This window comes from Sus scrofa, chromosome X (genome assembly GCF_054392235.1).
Source record: "Sus scrofa isolate SSC_HxYL_T2T_F1_AM1 chromosome X, Sscrofa_HxYL_maternal_Yorkshire_Landrace_v2.0, whole genome shotgun sequence".
In the NCBI taxonomy this organism is placed as follows: domain Eukaryota; kingdom Metazoa; phylum Chordata; class Mammalia; order Artiodactyla; family Suidae; genus Sus; species Sus scrofa.
This window is the reverse complement of record NC_139401.1, coordinates 128,051,317-128,067,423: the sequence shown is the minus strand read 5'-3', so window position 1 is coordinate 128,067,423 and position 16,107 is coordinate 128,051,317.

The following is a 16,107-nucleotide window of genomic DNA, read 5'->3' as shown; positions in this document are numbered from 1 at the left end:
ATTGGCAGAACTGAAATTTAAACCTAGATCTGCTGGACTCTAAGGATGGTATTTTCATCATGCTGCATTGTATCTCAGTAACTTCATTTGTTATTTTATTGTGCAAAAAACTTCTCAATTAGTAGCCAAGTTAATATGTTTATTATTTAAAATTATATAACTATAGATTATTTCAAAGTTGTCAGACACCATCACTTGCCACATATTAAGGGTTTTTCCAAAGGTGATCTTTTTAGCTGATAAAAAATAGTAATATTCATGTCTGCTTTTAGAAATCTGTATTAAAAATGAATTTTTGGCTGCAATCTCCTTCTGGTTGTCAGGTATCATTTTCTTCCCTCTCATGAATAGCACACTTTTTATTTTGCACGTTTTCTAAGTTGTCCAAGGATGTATGGCACATAGTTGCTTGGATTGATGTGAAACCTCTTTCTCATATGATTCATCTTTTCATATTAAGAAGGCAAATGAGAAATGGTTTTAAAATGGGAAAATGGACTTTGTAATTTGTTCATTTGAATTAGATGTACATCAAAAGACATCTGGCTGGCTACACTGATGGAACCAGTGGGGTAAAATGAAAATCAGAAACATAATTTTGCCAGATCCTGCTGTAAGTGAACCTTAAGGAATATACCTGGGGTAATGATAAAGTAACTATAATTTACCCTCCTATATCCTTTTGAGAGTGAAAGTAGGACTCTTAATAATTGTGCTGGTATAGCAGGCATTAACCTAAACATAGGATCACACCGTCTCATGGACATCGTCAGAAAAATAATGTTTGCTATATCAGAGTTTTAATGCTAAATTAACATGTACCAGAAGTTGTCATTCCTCTTAGTTCTAATTCAACCAACATTTATTAACCATCTACCATGTGCTAGGTTCTGTGATGTATATTGTGTGCAGTACTAGAGGAAGGGGTACTGGAGGATAAGCACAAAGCTGGATGGACAGGGACATAAATGGCCACTCTTGATGTAATTTGCAGAGTAGTAAAGATATGAGTTCTTCAGGAGTAGAGTGAAAGTGCAAACTGTGACCAAATTTTGGGATGGAGGGGTGAGGATTATGAAAGATTTGAAATATTTGAGCTAAGCCTTGAAGGATGAAGTTTTGATTAAAAGTAAGATATTCAAGACAGAGGGTAAAAAACATACCTAATGGCACTTGGGTGTGGAAGTGCATGTGAGTTAGGAGGAGAAAGTAGAGTAGGTTGGTGTGGCTGCAGTATGAACATAGGAGAACAAAGTGATGAATGAGGCTTTAAAAGTTAGTTATGAGTAAGATTGTGAGGGCTTTATCACCCAAGGGCCTCTCCATAAGAAGAAAAAACAATACTCCTTATATAAATTAGTCAAAAAGAGAATCAGATAACAACATGAGTAAATTTCAATGTTCCCCCAAGCAGCATATCTTCATATACATTTTTTCATTCATTAACCAGTTATTACTCATAATGTGGCCCTCAGACCAGCAGTATAGGCTTTACTTGTGAGCATATTAGAAATGCAAATTTATGGTCCTCAGCCTGAACTACTGAATCCAAATTTCTTGTGATGAGATCCAAGAAACTGTTTTAAATGGCTTTCCAAGGGGATCCTTAATGCTCATTAAAGTTTAAGAATCAATACATTAAACATTTTTCAAGTGCCTCTTTGCTGTCAGCTGGAGTGTTGGACCCTGGAGATGGAGTTGAGTTGAATTAAATACAATCTCAATTAAATACAAACCATTGATGGTTAAACAATGACACCTAAATGAAAACCTCTTGTATGGGAGACAAGCCACAAAGTGATGAAATTGTCATCTAAGATAAAATACTTTACTGTTAGGTGTTTCATGACTCCAGAACTAAAAATCAAGATATACTCCAGAATTTTCCAGGGAAACATAAGAGTCTTTCCTTAGTATCTAAAAAATAAACTTGTTTCCTTATGTATAGGTTTTTAATATAGCTGAATTTGTCTCCAGAGGTAGTTCTAATGCTTATAAATCTATACTACTTAGGCTTTATACTTTTAATAACTTTGTTTACATTTTCTGCTTTTGTGATATGTTCAGCAGTTCAGAAATGTTTAAGCACTTGATAATACTTAACAGTGGGCAGTTATTATTTTTTTTATTATCAAATCACTCAAATATACTGAAATATTGAGCTACCTATCATGCACATTTAACTTGTTGTCATTTTGTTATATGAAGGAAATATTTTAATGTTATGAAATCAAAGACCAAGAAGTAGAGGATAAAGAGAAGAGAGGAGTAGTTTTTGAGGATATGAGGCCTGGATATTTTTCAGAGCTGATGGAAGTCTTAGATCCTTGAATATAGGAGATATCAGTTATACATAGCAGAAGATAGAAGTATTCACATTATTGTGAACCTACAGAACCAAAGACGGGGATCTCAAAATCAACTACCAAGAGAATGATATGGAATTATATTTCTCAGAGAGTGGAAAGAAAATAATCATCAACATAAAATTATGTATACCTAGCCAAACTATCTTATAAGAGTATGGGGAAAATAAAGACATGTAAGATAAAACTGAGAGAATATTCTTACAAACAGCCTTCACTGAAGAGACTTCTAAATAATTTATCCAGGAAGAAGAAAGACTGATTCCAGAAGGAAGATCTGAGATGCAGAAAAGAATGGTGAAGAAATAATTAGACAATAAAATGAAATAAAATGTATCAGTATAAAATACCATCAAATATTACTATAAAATATGTGATATATAATAATTTTATTGCCATTCAGTTATAAATTACATTATGATTTCTCCTTTATCTCAGTAGGTATTTAGGAGTATGTTTTTTTAATGTATATATACTTTTATTATTGCTTTCTAATATAATTCTTTTTTTTTTTTTTTTTTGGTCTTTTTAGGGCCACACCTGTGGCATATGGAAGTTCCCAAGGTAGGGGTTGAATTGGAGTTGCAGCTGCCAGCCTACACCATAGCCACAGCAATCTGAGCTGCATCTGTAATCTACACCACATCTCATGGCAACATTGGATCCTAAACCCACTTAGCAAGGCCAAGGATCAAACCTACATCCTCATGGATACTAGTCAGATTCATAACCTGTTGAGCCACAGTGGGAACTCAAATCTAATTCTGTGAGATATTTTCATACATCTGATATTAATTATTTGAAAATGTTAAAGCTTCCCTTTTCAGTTTCAGTTTATGTATCAGCTTCAGCAGCACTCAAAGTCTAGGAAACACAAGGCATGCTCAATTGGAATTTTGATGGAAATATATTTACAAATATGTTGAGGGATGTTGCAACAGCTGGGGACTATCAACCATGAGAAGGGGCTATTATGTCCTCCAAACTTTCTTTTTCTTTCTTTTTTTTGGCTGTATCTGCAGCATATGGCAGTTCTTGGGTCAGGGATCAAACCTGTGCCCCAGTAGTGAGAACACTGGATCCTGGATCCTTAACCTGCTGATCCACCAAGGAACACCATCACCTCCAAACTTTAAGGGACAAAGGGAGGAAACAGTATTACGGGAACCCAGTGTGATGTAGAGCAGTGGACATGGGGATGCTCTATATGAACATGCAGTGCAGATGCTCTTTATGAAGCTGAAGTTACAGAAAGGCTCTGCTACTTCTGGAACCATGGTACACATTTAGGCAGGGAGGAGACTGGAAGAAATTACCGTGACTTCTCTTTCTTCATGTTCCCCAGTCTCCTATAAAACCTCCCGTTAGCCATACCCAACTGGAGGGTAGAGTGTAAGGAGTTCAGGAAATGCAGTTCATAAGGATTAACCACTTAGGGCATGGAACAAAGGAGAGAAAAGCAGAGAATGAATGGTGGTGAGCAAATGGAACAGAACCAGAACATTCTGTGAGATGTGACGTAACAATTTGTATATGTTCTATTTTTTCTCAAACAATTATACACACACACACACACACACACACACACACACACATATATAGTATCAATCATGGTACAACAATTAAAGAATCACTCAAAGTCTTTTACAAAAAGCAAATTTAATATGGTTAGTTAATATGTGGTATTAATGCAAAGAAAACAAATGGGAAGGTTTTGGAATAGTTGAGAGATTGGCAATGGCAGAAGCCTCATGACCTCTAGATCTGGAGAGTAGATGACATTATTAGTAAACAGAGACTAGACCAGCTAAAGGAAATGAGGGACAAAAAATGTATGATTTTAATAATTCCTTTTACCATTATTTTGTGTCTCTATTTCTGTAAATTAATTTGCATCGTGTATGTACTTTTTTGCAGCTTTTTGGGTTAGTATTTGGCAAATTTTCAGTCATTTTTATGGCTGAGTAGTATTCCACTGTATATATGTACTACATCTTCTTTATCCATTCATTTATTGATGGATACTTAGGTTGTGTCCATATCTTGGAAATTGTTGATAATGCTGCTATGAACATTGGTGTTTACATATCTTTTCAAATTAGTGTTTTTGGGATTTTTTTTAGATGTATACCCAGGAGTAGAATTCCTAGGTCAAATGGTAATTCTATATTTAGTTTTTGGTGACACTTCCATACTATTTTCCTGAATGTAATCTCTTGCCATAGTCTCTGTCTTTCAATGGGTAAATCTATTCTAATTACATTTCTTTGATGGCTATTCTTTTCAAATTTTTTTCTTACTACAAACTTACCTAGTCAAATGCAATGATCAAATGCTTTGCATTTTTGTGTCCGTCTCAGAGGGTATTTAGCAATGACCTTATTGTTCACAGGAGAGGGCTCTAATTTGCCTTTGAGTAGAGCTGACTTGAGTTAGTATTAAAATAAAAGAAGGATCTTTAGAAATTTAGTTCCTAAATCCCTGTTATGGTTTGATCTGTTGGGTAGAACAGTTCATGGTGAGCTTGGATTTTATTCTAAATGTAGTGGGCATCCATTTAAAATAGTTGAGAATATGGAAATGACATGTTTTGATCTGAGAGATGAAAGGATCGATCTGAATGAAATGTCAATGGACTCTGGAGCGAGAGTGAAAACAAGGAAACCAGTCACCCAGATAAGAGATGATGGTGGATTAGGCTCAGGTAGTAGCAGTGGAGGCAGTGAGAACTGGCCCTTCTGGATGTGTTTTGAAGATAAACCCCTTGTATTTGCTCATGGAGGGAAAAAGTACATCAAGGCATGTTCTTAAGTTTTAAGTTTGAGCACTAAGATTAACAGTGGTACCATTTACTGAGATATGGATCTGGGAAAGGAACTTCATAAGTTTTGTTTTGGATATGCTGAGTTTGAGCACTTGATATATTTAGTCAGTGAATATTTATTTAGTGGCTACTAGGTGTCAAGCACTATTAAATGCTTGGCAAACAGGATGAATGAAATTGACTCCCCCCCCCCCCCCGCCAAATCCTTGCCCTCATAGATCTTTCACTATAATTACAGGATATAGCGAATAAGCAGTGAACATAATGAATAAGGGCCCTTGGAAACAATCTAGACGGGGGAGTGCCAGCAAAGGGTTGCTAGTGGTAGAGGAGTGTATGTATGTGGTAGGCTTCATTGAAAAGATGACTTTGAGAAAAGACCTGATGGAGGTGATAGAATTAGCCAGGCAGTCACTTGGGAGAAGAGATTTTCAGGAGGAAGCAACTGTAAGTGCAAAGGCCTAAGGCAGGAATGTGAATAGCAATTTTGAGGGGAAAAAAATGCTATTGTGCTTCCAAAAGAGTAATCAGGGGTAAGACTATCAGGAAGTGAGGTCATAGAGTTAACTGGACTGCATCTGGAAGGCTGTGTAGGAGTTTTTTTTCCCTTTTATCTTTTTAGGGCTGCACCCACAGCATATGGAGTTTCCCAGGCTAGGGGTCCAATAGAAGCTACAGTTGCCAGCCTACACCACAGCCACAGCAATGTGGGATCTGAGCCACGTCTATGACCTACACCACAGCTCACGGCAACACAGGATCCTTAACCCACTGAGCAAGGCCAGGGATTGAACCCGCAACCTCATGGTTCCCAGTCAGATTCGTTAACCACTGAGCCACGACAGGAACTCTGTGTAGGAGTTTGACTTTTACTCTGAGCCAAAAGTTGGGAAGCAATGATTTTTTTTCAACCAGAGGGAAAACATGATCTGATTTATGTAACAACAGGGTCATAGTGGCTGCTCTTTTGAGGACAGGCTATGGGGGGCAAGGTGGGAAACAGGGAGAACAGTTAGGATGCTTTTGCAGGGAACCAGACAAGAGAATGCGGAGGCTTGGCAAACAGTGTGAGATGTCAAGGATTAGATATGAACTGAGAGGGAGGGAGAGAGAGAGACTGAGAAATCAAGGATGACGGCAGTTTTTGGCCTGAGCCGTAAGAAGGATGACGCTTCTGCCTACTGTGCGGGGAAGACTGAAGATGGAGTGAGTTTTGGTAGAACATCAAAAATTAAGTTGTGAATGTTCATTTTGGGATGCTAATTAGACAACCAGTGGAGACATTGAATAGGAAGTAAAATACAGTGGAATGGAGTTAAGGAAAGAAGTATGGACTGGTGATAGAAATTTGGGAGTCATTAACACGTAGATGGTATTTAAATCCTGGAGAAGAGTGTCCATAGTAGAGAGACTGACTCTAAGGATTGAGCTCTGGAGGACAACAGCGTTAAAAGTGCCATGAGGCGTTCCTGTCATGGCTCAGCAGAAAGGAATCTGACTAGCATCTGTGAAGATACAGTTTTGATCCCTGGCTTTGCTCAGTGGGTTAAGGATCCAGCATTGCTGTGAGCTGTGGTGTAGTTTGCAGACGTGGCTTGGATCTGGTGTTGGCGTGGCTGTGGTATAGGCTACGGCCACAGCTCTGATTTGACCCCTGCTCTGGGAACCTTCATATGCCATGGGTGCGGCCCTAAAAAGCCAAAAAAAAAAAAAAAAAAAAGCCATGAGAGGAAAGCAACCCGCAATGGAAGCTTTGAAGACACAGCTGGTCAGGAGAAAAACCCAGAGTGCCATCCATGGAAGTTAAGTGAAGAAGTGGAATAAGAAAAGGGAGGGAATGCCTGTCATACTCAATGTTGCCTGTAGGTCGACTTAGATGAGGATTGGAAGTTGACCCTGGGGTTTATAATGTGAGGGTCGTTTTTGAGCAGGACAAGATCACCTTTGGTGGAGGCGGAGGTGCCAGCCTGCTTGTGGTGGGTTTAAGAAGGGAAATTAGGAGTTAGAGGCAGGAGGTATAGAGAACTGTTTCCGAGGGTCGTACTGCAAAAGGAAGCATGAATATGAGGAGAGAGCTGACAGGAGAATTAAGGTCAAAGGAAGTTTGTTCTGTGAAATCAGAGAAATGATAGTTTATGTATGTGTCCCCACTGATGTGGACAGTGGAGTAGAAAGGGAAAAATTCAAGAAGAAGCAGGGGAGTTGCTGGAGTGATGTGCTATAGCAGGAGGAGGCGGCTTTGGCCTTGTATGGGGACGGCGACATTGTCCCCAGAGCAGCAGGGCTGGATATGCCAGTGGAGGTGTGACTGAGCCCGGCCATTCGTTATAACATTACAGAGTTCTCAGGTAGTTTGTCACATCTGGTCTGAAACTCCTTCTCCCTACAACTGACTAGGGAGAGTCTAGATTTTTTTCAATATTTTTAGCTTTTTGTCTTTTTAGGTCTGCAGCTGTGGCATATGTAGGTTCCCACACTAGGGGTTGAATCAGAACTGTAGCCTCCGGCCTACACCACAGCTACAGCAATGCACGACCCGAGCCACATCTGTGACCTACACCCCAGCTCACAGCAATGCCAGATCCTTAACCCACTGAGCAAGGCCAGGGATTGAACCCGAAACCTCATGGTTACTAATAGGGTTCATTAACCATTGAGCCACAACAGGAACTCCAAGGGAGAGTCTAGACTTTAAAGAATGGAGCTGGAAGCCCAAATAGCTCCTGAGGACATTAGGTCCTGGGCCATTGTGAGGCTGTGGCTGATTGCGGTGGGCGGGGTGCAGGAATGAGCTTGAAGCATGCTGCTTTCAGCCCCAGAATTTCAGCCTCCCCTGATTATTCCCTCTGCCCTAATGGAGACTGACAGTGCACTTATTTTAGAGCATGAATCACTTCAATTAAATGTATTTAATGTTATCTTTAAGAAAGTACTTTTTAAAACTAGTGCTTGCATTTCAAACTCGAGCCAGCAAAAGTATTTTTCTGAGTTTTGTAGCAAAACTGTGTTCCTTATTCCTAGTGAATGAATGAAATAGCAAGCACATTTTATGTTCATCTGTTTTTATATTTTCTGTCACAGTATTAGCTCACTTAATTATTCACAAATATAACAATACAGCTATTTTAAACCTTGTAAATTAAACATATAAATGGTCTTGGAGTTATGATCTGACATAGCAATCCTTCTCAGTGTAATTTATAATTTGACAGTAATGAAATTCATAAATAAGAAAAGCAGAGCTAAAAGAAGCGGAGAGAACCTAACTTATAATGACCAGTTACAATAAGAAAATAGCTTTTTGAATTGTTAAAGTTGATAATAGCTTAATTGCAAGCTATTAAATCTGAGAAATAATCTTTCAATCTCCTTAACCTTTAAATTAAATATTTCCAATGCTGATTCTTGCCTACAGTAGTTTTATAAGAAGAAATCCAATTATTTCATCATAATAACCCATCTCTACATTAATTGGTTCAAATTACCATTGTTTAAACTTTTGGGGAAAACCAGCAGTTCCATTCCTAGGCACATAGCTCAGAGAAGTGGAATCAGATTTCTGCACAGAAACTTGTACATGAAGGTTCATAAAAGTGTGATTCATAAAAGCCAAAAAGTAGAATCAGCTGATAAAGCAGCTGATAAGCAGCTATGATATGTCCACTGGAACATTATGACAATAAAAAAGGATGAAATATGGATTCATGCTACAGCATGGATAAATCTTGGAGACATCATGGTAAGAAGCCAGACACATCATGTTAAAAAGCCCCATGTTCTGTGATTCTATTTATATGAAATGTCCAAATTAAATCTATACAGACAGAAAGCAGATGAGTGGTTGATTGTGAGAGAGAAGAGAGGGGATTGGGAATGGGCAGCGACTGCTAGTAGGTATGAAGTTTCTTTTTGAGGTGATTAAAATATTCTAACTTTGAATACTGGTGATAGTTGCATAACCCTGTGAGTATATTAAAAACCACCACATATGTATACTTTAAAGGAGTTCGTTTTATGGTATGTGAATTGTATCTTAATAAAGTTGCTAGAATACTAGCTTTCACAAGACAGCATGGAAGCTACTTTAGATAGTCATTTAAAACCACCTTCCAACTAAGTTCAGAAATTTCATTCCCATTCTCCTCTAAAAAAAATTACAGCCAATCTATGACTCACTGTGAAAAAAAATAATGAGGGAAAAGAATAGTCATTTTCCATCATTTTTCTGATCTAGTGAATGACTATTGAAAGGTTGATTAAAGGTCAGAGGGGCACTGTATTTCTAGAAATATTTTTTTAAACTACTTGAAATCCCAGACAATAAGTGTTGATTGTACAAGCAGACAAGCACAGATGGATATGAAAAAGTGCCATTGCAATGCCAACTCAATATTTGGAAATTTCTCTCTAGAATGGAGCAATTTCTTTTTTCTTTTATTTAGTCTTTTCCCCATCTAGAAACAACCTGTAGGGCCACACAGTAAATTCTGTTGTGGGCGAGGATGTATAGGCCTCAGTGGAATGGGAAACACTGATGTAAGGACATGGAGGTTCACCAAGTTGCTGGTGATCCAGACTAGTGTCCCTGACCAGACAGTCCAACAAAGACATTAAAAAATGTCATCTCTGTATTTCTTTCCAGGAGAACTTGCATTCTTTAGCTCATTAGAAGAATTCAGTGCATTGAAAGGATAAAGAAGTTGACTGAATACTACAGCAGAAATGCTAATGGCCCATTGTTTTATGAGGAACCTCCATATTGTTTTCCACAGTGGCTGCACCAATTTACACTCCCACAAGGGTTCCCTTTTCGCCACATCCTCTCCAAAACTTGTTCTTTGTGTTCTTTTTTGATGATAGCCATTCTGACAGGTGTGAGGTGTTATCTCATTGTGGTTTTGATTTGCATTTCCCTGATGAGTAGTGATGCTGAGCATCTTTTCTATTGCATGTTGGCCATGTGTATTTCCTCTTTGGAAAAATGTCTATTCAGATCTTCTGACCGTTTTTTAATTGGGTTGTTTGTTTTTTTGATGTTGGGTTTATGAGCTGTTTTATGTATTTTTGGATATTAACCTCCCGTTGGTCATATCATTTGCAAACATTTTCTCCCAAAGTAGGTTGCCTTTTCATTTTATTGTGCAAAATCAGGTTCCATTTGTTTATTTTTACTTATTTTCTTTGCTTTAGGAGACTGATCAAAAAAAAAATATTGCTACAATTTATGTCAAAGAGTGTTCTGCCTATGTTTTCTTCCCAGAGCTTTACAGTTTCTAGTCTTACATTTAGGTGTTTAATCCCATTTTGAGTTTATTTTTGTATATAATATTAGAGAATATGCTAATTTCATTCTTTTAAATGTAACTGTCCAGTTTCCTCAGCACCACTTATTGAAGAGACTGTCTTTTCTCCATTGTGTATTCTTGTCTCTTTGTCATAATTAATTGACCATAAATGGGCATGTTTATTTCTGTGCTCTCTCATTTCTTCTATTGGTTTCTGTGTCTGTTTTTTGTGCCAATTCCTCACTGTTTTGATTATCGTAGCTTTGTAGTATAGTCTGAAGTCTGGAAAGGTTATACCTCCAGCTTTGTTCTTTTCCATCAGGGTTGCTTTTGGCAATTCTGGGTCCCCTGTGGTCATTCTTTTTTGATGATAGTAACTAACATCTATTCTCTTAATAGCTTTCAAGTATACAATAAGGTATTTTAATTATAATCACTATACATTAGATCCTCAGAACTTAGTCATATTATAGCTGGAGGTTTTCCCCCTTTGTGTGATTTCCCCTGTTCCTAGCACAAAAATGCTAAGAAAGAGAAACAACCTTATTGCTGATCTGGAGAAAGTGTTAGTGGTCTGGATAGATCAAACTACCTACAACATTCCCTTAAGCTAACTCTCTTCAATTCTGTGAAGTTTAAGAGGTGAGAAAGCTGTAGAAGAAAAGTTTAAAGTTAGCAGAATTTGGTTCATGATGTTTAAGGCAATAAACCTTAAGTCTCTAAAATATCTAAGTCTAATAAGTCTCTAAAATATCAAAGTCCAAGGTGAAGCAGCAAGTGCTGATATAGAAGCTGCATCAGGTTATCCATAAGATCTAGTTCAGATAATGAATAAAGGTGGCTACACTAAACAACAGATTTTCAATGTAGATGAAACTGTATTATATTGGAAGAAAATGCCATTTAGGACTTTCATAGCTAGAGAGGAGAAGTCAGAGCCTGGCTTCAAAGGAGGGACTCTCCTGTTAGGGGCTAATGCAGCTTGATAATCACTTGAGGCCAGTGCTCACTTACTGTTCTGAAATTCCTAGGGCCCTTAAGAATTATGTTAAATCTACTCTGCCTGTGCTCTATAAATGGAACAATAAAGTCTTGATGTCAACACACCTGTTTACAACATGTTTTACTGAATATTTTAAGCCCACTATGGCGGTTTACTGCTCTGAAAAAAAAGATTCCTTTCAAAATATGATTGCTCATTGGCAAAGCACCACGTCACTCAAGACCTGTGATGGAGATGGACAGTGGGGTTAATGTTATTTTCATGGTAACACATCTATTCTGTAGCCCAAGGAGTCATTTTGACATTCAAATCTTACTATTTAAGTAATACATTCGAAGGATTCACCATTCTTGAAGATGCCATTAAGAACATATGTGATTCATGGGAAAAGATCAAAATAACATTCACAGGAGTTTGGAAGAAGTTGATTTCAACCCTCCTGGATGACTTTTATGGGCTCATGACTTCAGTGGAGGATGTCACTACAGATGTAGTGGCAATAGACAGAGAACTAGAATTAGAAGTGGAGCCTGAAGATGTGACTGTGTTGATGCAGTCTCATGATTAAACTTCAGCAGATGAGGAGTTATTTCTTACGGATGAGTAAAGAAAAAGAAAGTGGTTTCTTGAGTTTGAACCTACTCCTAGTGAAGATGCTGTGAAGATTGTTGAAATGACAACAAAGGATTTAGAATATTACATCAACTTAGTTGATAAAGCAGTGTCAGGGTTTGAGAGGATTGACTCCAATTTGGAAAGAAGTTCTACTCCGGGTTAAATGTTATCAAACAGCATTGCATGCTGCAGACAAATCATTTGTGAAAGGAAGAGTCAATCAATGTTGCAAAATTTATTGTTGTCCTATATTAAGAAATTGTCAGAGCCACCCCAGCTTTTAGCCACCACCATCCTGATCATTCAGCAGCCATCCACATCTAGACAAAAAGATTACAACTCTCTGAAGGCTTAGATTATGGTTTTATGGTTAGCATATTCTAGCAGTAAGTTTTTTTTTTTAATTAAGGTATGTACATCGTTTTTTAAAGACATAATAATACTGCATACTTAGTAGACTACATACAGTACAATGTAAACATAACTTTTCTGTGCACTGAGAAACCAAAGAATTCACGTGACATCTTTTACTGCCAAATTTACTTTATGGCAATGGTTTGGAATTAAACTTGCAATATCTCTGAGCCACGCCTGTGTGTAACACAGAGAGAAGAACCAAATCCCCTTCAAATTTTGTAACATTTAAGAGTAAGGAAGGCAATCTAATTCATCATTCAAATAATCACAGGGTGCCACAGGGGCCGGTAGGGTTGCCATGGGCAGCCAGGACATAGGGTGCCCTCCTAACATGATGCGTACCTGGGATGGAACGACTGCCTGGATCTTAGCAAGGGCTTCCCATATGTCCTTCTCTCCGACTCAGACACTCCTCTACCCACTGTTCCCTTGCTGGCTTCTCCTCTTTCTTCAGGTCACAGTTTAAATGCCACCTCTACATAGATGCCACCCCTGACAATACTCTCACCGAAATTCTTTTCTTGTCTTTCATAAAGTTTATTGCAGTTGAACCAAAGTTTGCCTTTGTGTGCTTGTTGATTGCTTCTTTCCTCCTTTCTGCTGGAAGCTCCATTCGGGCAAAGACCATATCTTTTTCATTCACCAATGTATTCCCAGAGGCTTGTTTAATTCTTGGTGGGCATTCAAATGATTTATAGAATGAATGAATGTATGACCATTAATTCCTTTTTCCTATACTAGTGCTTCTCATTGAGGATGCTTTTACCCCCTAGGGAACATTTAGCAATGTCTGGAAACTTCTGTGGATATCACAGTTGGGGGGAGGGCGCTACCAGCCTGTGGGGGCTGAGCATGCTGCTACAGTCCGTGGAACAGCCCCAACCCCAACCTTTGCAACAAAGAATTACCCAGGGTGGAAAGTCAGTAGTGATGAGACGGAGGAAAGTTATTTGTATTTTAATCTTAAGGATGCGTATCATTAAAATGGTGAAAGAGAGCAATTGGGCTCATTTTGTATCTCAAGAATTAAGCAGTAGATGGCACTAGAAGACATAATTTACTCTTCAATTTCTTTGTAGGTACGTTGTCTTTATTGTTTACAATTTATCCTAGTTAATTTCATCTCCTTTCTGCACATACTTATTTTTGCACTAAATTAGATATATGAAGATTATGTGGCAGTATTTCTGCCATTCAATTCTACAGACATACAGGCTATGCCTAATATGTGCAAGACACTGTAATGTATATGGAGTTAAGTCTCTCACAGGCTTTGTCCTCAGTAAGCTTATACTCCTTGACTAATCCCCCTGCTGAGTATCTCATGCTGGTAGCCTCAGACCATCATGTGGAGTAATTTACCATCTTTCAGGACTTCCTAGGTCCTGAGTAGGTATGTTGCTATAGTACCATGATGTGGGGCACTGATATGCATGCATGAAGAAAGAATACTTTTTGGCCTTCAGCCATCTAAAGTTTTTATTCCCACAGAATGTAAAACCCACATCCTCTCCATGTTGTAGTAACAACAGTAGATCTCTGCTTCAGTTCAGCTAAAGCCCAGAGAATCACAGAAAACATTTCAAATGTTATGGATGATTTTTGCTCTAGGAAATCCAGCAGACCATTTTCTCATCTTACATTTGTCAGGTGCTGCTTGTATATCAGGTGCTGTACTAAGCACATGAGGAAGAGGTACACACAAGACGTTCCCTGTCTCAGCAGGTGGCATCATCATTCATCCGGTTGCCCAGGCTACAGACCTAGAAGTCATTCCTGACTCCTTTCTCTCTACACTGTATACAGTCCATCAGCAAACTGTGCAACTCTATCTCACATATGTCTGCTTCTTATCAAACAGTCCAAACCATCGTCATCTCGCTCCTGGACTGTTGCTCATAACTGGTCATGCTTCTTCCACCCCCTGAATATTGATTTATCTCCTTGAGGAGAGTGTGGCCCTTGTAAAATAGAAGTTAGGTTTGCCATTCCTCTCCTGTCTCCCCATTGCCAGGAGAGTAAAATCCAAACATATATGGTCAAGCTTATGCCAGTTTCTCCGACCTCTCTTCCTACTTTCACTGCCTCCTCTGTGAAAGCCCTACTATACGACTTTCATACCACCTGGCCTCATCTACTGGTATGAACTTAACATACTTGACAACTGTCCACTTAGATGCTGGCTCCACTGTACAAAAGTTGAGCATCTGCGAGGGAGATAGATCAGCTTAATGTAGCAATGAGATATACTGAATTACGTGGCTTCTCGTAATGCAGGGAAGACTTTCTGGAGGAAAAAAATAAGCTCTATCTTGGAAAATAAAAGGGGTGACAACCAAGTGGATTTGAAAATAGAAGGGTAAATTAACTTGAAGAAACAGTGAAAAAGACAGATTTCATGGCATTCCCTGTGGCCGTGACCTAGAAGATGTACAAATGCAAGGGTTGTATTTCTTCAACGTGTGCGTGGCTGTGTCTTTCCAGCAAAATGAAGGAAAAATTCCCTAAACTCTGACTACTGTGTACCTTATGTTAGGCATCATTCTAGTTACTTTATGCATATTATCTCATTTGATTCTTGTGACACTGTTATGGCATCAGTGGCATAATCCCTTTAGAAAACACAAAAAGCAAAGGCAAAAAGGCAAAAACTGTGAGTGACAGAACTGACATTTGGGTCTAGGTCTGTCTGCTTACAAAATCCATTTTTTTTCCCCTACTAAGACACACTATCTCCCTGTTATGTTGTTAAACTCTCAACAGAATTGGCCCCCAGCAATATCATTAGTCACAGGGTGAAATCTCACAGTAGCTAGGGAAATGAAACTCCTTTTTGAAGAGTTTGGATATGTGTTTCAAGCAAGTCAGGTTTACTCAAAGAAGGTCTTGTTTTGCCTCAATAACTCTTTGGAACATCATTTTCTACCAATACAAATTCATTTGATCTGTTAAGACTGTTCCAAATGAACTGCTCATTTGCCTAAACATAAATCTTGTTTGGAAAAAACTTGCAAGTGTAGAGACAGCTTCAATGTGAATTATGGCTCCTGGAGTGTTCAAGTCAGATTGAGAGTGGCTGGACTTGGGATTCATGTCATATTTTCCTGCAGAAGAGCTTTAGTAAGTTTAGTTATGGCACCACTTGAAGTCAGCCTAGTCATTTGGGAATTTTAATTAAGTTCTGGGCAGCCACTAAGTATACCATATTCTGAGGCCAATTTTTTCCAAGTAGCCATAGAGAATTGGGCATGTTTACGTGAGCACCATTCCTGGACATAAATCACAGCGAGCAGGAAGGTTCAGAGGGTAGAAATTTGGCTCAGAGTTATCTTTGCAGAAACTTGAAGCCAGCTTAACCATCAGAGATGCATGTTTGCTTATACTTCTTTTAAAATAATACTTGGATTTTTAAAAATTGGGGTCTGGAAGTCTACCTTCTCACGATCAAATCTATCCCAGGAATTAAATTTCCAGTACATCAGTGAGTGTTCCCGATGCCCAAAGCTCACAAAAATTGCCCAAGTTTCTTTTTTTTTGTGTGCAGTTATATACTCTAATTTGGGTTTTTGTTACATATATTTCTCCTTACATTAAATC